This window comes from Coffea eugenioides, chromosome 11, assembly GCF_003713205.1.
Source record: "Coffea eugenioides isolate CCC68of chromosome 11, Ceug_1.0, whole genome shotgun sequence".
Taxonomy (NCBI): Eukaryota; Viridiplantae; Streptophyta; class Magnoliopsida; order Gentianales; family Rubiaceae; genus Coffea; species Coffea eugenioides.
In genome coordinates, this window is record NC_040045.1 from 5756069 (window position 1) to 5763462 (window position 7394).

At 33.9% G+C, this 7394-nt stretch overlaps 1 long non-coding RNA gene across 1 annotated transcript; it reads left to right on the plus strand.

The window, feature by feature from the left end:
- The first annotated feature begins 6322 nt into the window (after positions 1–6322).
- Positions 6323–6716, plus strand: LOC113754084. The gene is made up of 2 exons (XR_003465128.1): positions 6323–6399; positions 6651–6716. It is a non-coding gene; the product is annotated as an uncharacterized LOC113754084 (long non-coding RNA).
- The last annotated feature ends 678 nt before the right edge of the window (positions 6717–7394 follow it).

The window sequence follows — 7394 nt, forward strand, 5'->3', positions numbered from 1 at the left end:
ACCTCGTCATAATCAAATCATAAGAAATGTACAGTAATTCACATTTTCAAGCATTCCAAGTATTTCAAATCAATATATAGGTTACATATAAATCAAATTACTTGTTCACGCATGAATGAGATATCAAGTGTTTAGTCAAGTTAGATCAATTGAGCGTATATAAGAACACACTCACTTAAACAGGTTCAAGTCGCAAATAAGCTCAACATATCATGTTCCAAGCATTTCCAGTATCTAAAGTCCAAATAGTTGAAAATCGAATGGTGCGAAAACCTGATCAAACAAGAAAATAGGAGGAAAACTGCAGAAATCAGAAATTTCTTCAGCAAATCCAGCCACATATCTGGCCAAATATTGGCCGGATTCAAGGCCGGATTGACAAGGAAGACTTTAAAATTTTTTATGCTCACTGCCTCAAATTCGATTGAAAATTCAGCCAGAAAGTGGCCGGATTCTGGCCATATTTCAGTTTTATCAAAATGATCAGAACCTATTTTAACAAAATATTAAAAATTTAGTCGAATTAGGTCCAGTGCAATAAAGTACACACTTACCTATGCGATGATAAATCAAGTACCTAGCAATTTCTAGCAACAGTGACAAGGTAACACGTGCCCCAAGCACACAAGAAAGTCGGTAGAATAACCATTCGAGTGACCAACAAGTCAAGTGCAAGTAAAGCAATTCATTTCATGTCAATATCAAGAAGTTAACTACAAAGGATTCTCGTCCCAAAGGTCATCAATTCAAGAGCAATTACTTTAACCAAACAAGCATGTCATTCAAGCAAGGAGACATTCCATGTAAATATTTTCATGCATTTAGAACACCCACCTGTTAAGAAATGCAGAGCTTATTCATCAAGTTCCTTGGTTACGTTCATCTTCGCTTCCAAATCCTAGGGCAACGATTGAAAGTCGTTAACAATCTAGATTCATTTTCCAACTCAATTATAAGTTCATTAGGTGACCAAGTGAGTGGTTAAATCAACTCAATTGACCATGCAAGTATGACCAAAATATAGGAAAATGTCATAAGAAAACAAGTTTGATAAATGCAAGAAAGTTGAATAAAAGAAAAATCTTATTCAAATTCAAAGTAGTCTTCGCGGGTAAAACAGTTGCGCCCGCGTAGTTTCGGGAACATGGCCATATCTCATTGTAGAAAGGTCGAAATCACGCGCCGTTAGCGGCGTTAGAAACTAGACTCAAAGAATTTTCAACGGTACCAAATGCACACTCTAGTTCCTCTCCTATCAATACTAGTGGTTCGGGGAAATTGGTTGATTTTTTTGTTCTGATCAGCTCAACACCAAGACAAAGGTGCCCTATTTCTTCTATCTAATTTCACTTGTTTTGGCTCAAATTCATCCAATTCACTCTCCTAGAGTTCATATATAGGGGATCAAGTTATCTAGTACCATTGAAGTTTAAAATGCTACGCACAAAATGATTAAGTGAACCAAAACAGTCTAGCCAAAAGGAAGAACCAAAACAGTCAACTAACTTCCCCAAAACAACTACTTTTTGATTCATTTCCATCTCAACTCACACATAAGCTTAACCAATGTTTAACCAAGTTTCCTAGGTTTAATTAAGGAGAATCTCCAATCCATGGCTGGACAGCAAAGGAAAAACAAAACAGTCCACAAGTTCACATGCAACACCAACCTCTATCCTTTCATTATAGTTAACTAAACAACATTTCAAGAGTTATCCCTAACTTTAACAGGATCCAAAACATGTTAGTACATCAAGAAAACCATAAACAAAGTTTAGACAAAATAATCAAACACATGGCATGCTAAACATCCAACCCTACTTCTACTTACTTAGCTTAAGAAATTCCACCACAAACAACCTCAACTTAACCTCTAGTTTGTCATCCATACATTAAACACTTGATATAATACAATAAAACTAAGGTTTAAAGATCATTTACCTTTCTTAAGTGAAGCTTGAATCACCCAAAAAGCCACCAAAATCAAAACTCCAAACTTGAATCACACACTAGACTTGAAGGTAGTTCACTCAACTAACCTAGGTTCCTTCACTTTTGATTTTTGCTCAAAGATCAAGTTAGGGTTTAAAAGCATGAAAAATTGAGTTTTCTCTCTTCTCTTGGAAGCTAAGGAAAAATAATGGAGTCAAATTGGTTTAAGTTCTTCTAATTTCCTTGGTTAAATAAGATGAATGATTAGGGTTTTGCCACATGGCTCAATCTTGGTCATTCTTCCTTTAAACTTTGCCTAATGAGGTTTCTTCCCTTCAAGTTTTTTCAATGTCTATTTAACATCCTTAAACTACCACATAAAATCTCAAACACAATTAAAAGGATATTTCGTATTAGTGTATATAGTGAAATAAAATAATGTCAATTCAAGGAGATGTTTCAATTCACTACAAGAAAAAAGGTCATTAGTGACAACATTTCTTTGTGATGACAAAAAGTTGTCACAAAATGAGGTTGTTTAGTCACGACTTTGAAGGTTGTCACAATTGACTCAAAGCAACTGAGTTTTCAGTGACAACCTTTAATTGTCGTCACAAAACTATTTCGCGCCATAGGACTTGGATGGCGCGAGATTTGCGATAGTGACGACTTGATAAATGTTGTCAGTAATTCTACCGCTTTTTTTGACAACTTTTCATTGTTGTCACTGTTTATGTTTACTGACGACAAATTTTTTTCAGTAAAACTATAGCGTAGTTAGTGACAACATAAGTATCATCACTAACTTGAACATCTCTAATGCATTTATTTAATTGTGAGCCTCAATATTAATTTAATTTTTTAAAATTTGATGATTTATTAACTATGACTTTATTTAATTGTGAGCCTCAATATTAATTTAATTTTTTTAAAATTTGATGATTTATTAACTATGACTTTATTTAATTGTGAGCCTCAATATTAATTTAATTTTTTTAAAAATTTGATGATTTATTAAACTAGTCATAGTTACTTAAATGTTAATTTAATTTTTTAAAAATTTGATGATTTATTAAACTAGTCATAGTTACTCAATAGGTTTTTAACTGAAAAAAATTAATGAAAGTTTCTAGTTATAACAACTATATAAACTATTACAACTTGAGAAAGAATATATTTACTAGTTCTTTGAATTTAGCAAAAATTTTTCATCCATTATAATTTTTTGATAAATATGTTAAGAAGTAGTGATTAGAAATACATTAGTAAATTTAATTAAAATTTGAAGCTAAAAATTCACTTGTAATATTAATATCGGATCAACTGTTTGATGTCATAAAAATTAACTATTTGAAGCAGATCCAAGGTGCATTTACCGCTTGTAATATTTCAACATAATTTTCTCATCCATTATGAATATTTTTACAAAAATATTTAAAAGTAGCAAGTAATATTATATTAGTAAAGTATTAATTCAACTAAAATGTTGGAAACTAAAAAACGTTGATTGAAATTTTGGTACTGAACAAGGGGGAAATCTAAGGAATTGAAATTTCATTCAAAGTCAATATTTTGAGGAGAGGCGCGGAAACACTTAGAACACTTAGAACGAAATAGCCAACACTACCAGTATCCTAAAGCCAACACTACCAGTATCACCGAACAAAACACACACTATCAGTATCCTAAAGCCAACAGCTAACACTTAGAACCAACCGTAGCACACTGCTCCTCGCCATCTCCTTGCCGAAACATCTCCTCGCCCGTCTCCTCGCCATCTCCTAATTGATGTTGGCTCGGAAATGATCAAATAGAAGACCACATTTAGTAGCAACTCTCTACCAAAAAAGGTATGCCGATTCTCTTTTTCCTCCCTAATTTTCCCCCAAAATGTTTTGCCCTAATTTTTTTTTCCCAAAAATTTCAGTCCAGTTTTTTGGGTTTCATTTGATTTATGGATGGAGTCATCTCCTCCTTTTGGATTCTACTTACTTGTGGGTTTTACCCTTGTTAATTTTTTGTCAACATTTTATTTCGGGTATGTATGGGTTCATAACAGCCTCCTAACATACAGGCTGTGGCTACACAGATTTAGCCCTTTCCTGATCCCTTGAATTCCTCAACAATTGTGGCTACATAGGTTGTGGCTAATTGAGATTGTAGACGAGTTTGTGTTTTGCATTGCACACAGTAGATTGATATATAGCTATCATGCTAATTGAGCTTGTAGACGTGGCTGTGTTTTGCATTTTAATTCCTATTCGCAAGAGTATATTGAAACAATAAAAGTTCTTGATATATAGCTATCATGCTCTGTCCATGGCATGGGGCCTGAAGAAAATTGATAGAGATGCTTTGAATGTATTTTGGACTTTCCTTCTTGTCCAGATGGTAAATAACAATTTATGGATACTCGCACCAAGAAAAGGAAAAAGAAAGAAAAAATGTCTTATGTCTAGGACCCATAATAACTCAATCACAGCAAATGCTGGATGAAGACTGTCCTTATTGAGGAACTATTTCACTCGTTTTCTTCTTATTTTTATCTTGGATTTGTGTATCAATTTGCTTTCAAAGAAAATCCAGATTAAAAAAAATGGGATGTTGACTTGTGGAAAATGTGAACCAATTAATGTTGAATATTGATTTGAGTCCCATTTCGGATGGTTTTGTTCCTATCCATTTATTATCATCACTTTTTTTTGGAATAAAGCAAAGTGGTCATATTGTTGTGCTCACATTATAGTATTATACTTAACAAATTTGAAAATTAGATAACCTTCATTGAAGATTTTATAAAGTGGCTTTGTGGAAAATTCTTAACATTTATAACTGCTAAATGTTGTGGTGTCGTGAAGGCACCAAGTTACCATGTTACAACTGGTAAGTTTACTTATGTAAGATGTAAATTCTGTTAAGATAGTAGATGAATTTTCGATATCTTACCATTAGTATGGCGAGATTTAGTACTTACATACATTTCAAAGGGTGCACAATACAACTCTCACTGAAAATTAATCAAAACTGCTAATCATCTGACTGCAAATTTTGGACCCAAAAGTAAAATTGTAGACAACCTCAAACACGAGAGAAGAACAGATAAGCATGAAAACATTAAGCGGGAACAAAAGAAAAAGAAAAAAAGAACTAGACAAACTACTATCAAACTTTTGACTGGGGTAAAAACTTTAATGGTGCCTTTTCCCTAATTGGTCTTTCCAGGGCCTTAGATAACAATGGCCACTAATTGCGCTAGTTTGTTAATGTGATCTTAGTGCTGTCCCCAAAAACCTCAACTGAGATCTCACAAGGAGCTGAACTTGCCTAATTAAAGTAAGGGTTATTTATTCATTAGATACTCATTAAGAAATAATTCAAGTGTTAAATTTTAGAAAATTAAAGTTAAACAGAAAAATGCATAAATATAAAAGAAAATAATAATTGCGAATATGTATATTCAGATGATAAATAACATGTGATTAAAATATTTTAACTAGTGTTTAATGAGATAAGAACACCTTTTAAAATATTCTACCTAGACTTAATTAAGAACTAATAACTTTAGAGGGATACCCTTTTTAAAATTTTTATACTGCTCCAGGTATTGATAGCCATTGATTGAACTGGTTGTTTGTTATTGTGATCTCAGTGCCGTCCCAGGAAATCTCCACTGAGATCTAATAATTAAATTTCTCCCCTGTCCTTTTCGTTTTGTTGTCTTCTTTATGAACCAAAAGTTTGTTTCCTTTTTGACAAGAACGTCCAGGTGTATTTGTGACATGTTTGACAGTTAGTTTCCTTTTTGTATTTATGAACCAAATGTGTAGTTGTGACATGTTTGAATTTACTAATAGCTGTGTTGTATTTTGTTTAATTTTTATTATTGTTGTATGGGAAGATTAATTTCCTGTATTGAGCTTAATTTCCTATATTTATTATATGTGTTGTCTTTGTAGTATCATGGTTGCGTATTTTTTTGTGTTAGGATCAACAGTGCTTGTGAAAAAACATGGATAGGAGTTGGATGACAATTAAAGATTACTTGCATCCTAGATATTTGGCAGGAGTGAAAGAATTCGTTGAATTTGCTTATTTAGGCAAGGATGTATGTGCCAAACATGGGGTAAGGAATCACTAACAGTTATTATTAATTGTGATTTCCTTAGATTTTAGTACCAAACAGGCGCTTTTCATTTTTCAGTTATGTGTGGGGTAAAATCCAATTCCCCTGAGGAAGGCATCATGTTATATGGTTGTAAAGCTAACTAATTAGTGTAGCAACTGTAACACATTTGATTTGAAGTTCACGGATGCACTTTAATTGGAAGCTCAATTTCTTGAAATCTCAGGTAACTGCTCAGACAGCAACAGAAGTGGGAGATCCTAAAGATGCCATTGTGAAGCAGTAGAAAAATTCAAAGTCAGCATGCTAGTGTTGGGCAGCCATGGTCGGGGAGCCATAAAGAGGTCATTCTGGCCACCTTTTATACATATTTGAGGCTCCATCTCTAAGAAATGAAAATACAATCCACAAAAACATGCAGTTTCTGGAATACCTTTCAAGGTTCTATCTTTCACTATGTATGAGTTTCACGTTTCAGAGTCTGGAGCATTGATCATAGACCTTATAGCATTGTACATACATGAGCGTCTGGTTTGTGGCATTGTCCTATTTGCCTATTGGACTGATGGAAGTTAATTTGCAACTTGGATTTCAGGGCTTTTCTGGGGAGTGTCAGCAACTACTGCATCCACAATGCCAAGACCCCTGTTCTTGTCGTAAGGAAAAAAGATTGAAAGAGCTGGCTGTAAATCGTGTTAAACTTAATTTTGCTGCAAAAACCAGTGAAGGGTGCATACTCCTAAAGTTGTACATCCCAGATTTCGCGAAATAGATACAGAAACGCTTGCATCTTGCAGGTTTCAAAGGTTCATGGCAATTCTGGACCTGTCTCTCCCTTTCATTCTTGTGGGTGCCACTTATTATTCTCAGTGTTTTGAACACAAACTAGTGTAGTGTCTATGTCACTACTGGTCGTTGTGGAGAGAGTAGGAAGATTTGATATCTGCTTACTAATTTAGGTTAGGAATGAACGGCAAAAACAAAATACTGATTTAGCTTTTTGAATACTTGCTAAACATTAATGTCATGCAATTTCCAGTTTAGCCTAATGATTTGCTATGTGGTGTCCTGATTCTAGTTTTTCTATTTTGCAATGACATTTAGGCTTTAAAGCTCAGACGGAAACTTTGATGGCTCCTAATTACCGCATTTACTCTGGAAAATCCTTTCTTTCCTGGTTGAATTTTATCATGGCACTGTCTTCTTCATTCCCTTTGTCTCTGCTGACCAAAGCTTCTGATTTCTTGTTAGAAATATGGTGCAAAGAATTTGCTGTTCTGTCTCAGACCACCTTCGTTTCTGAAATTAGCTCCTACTTAGTTGCCAAAAACTGTTGTTC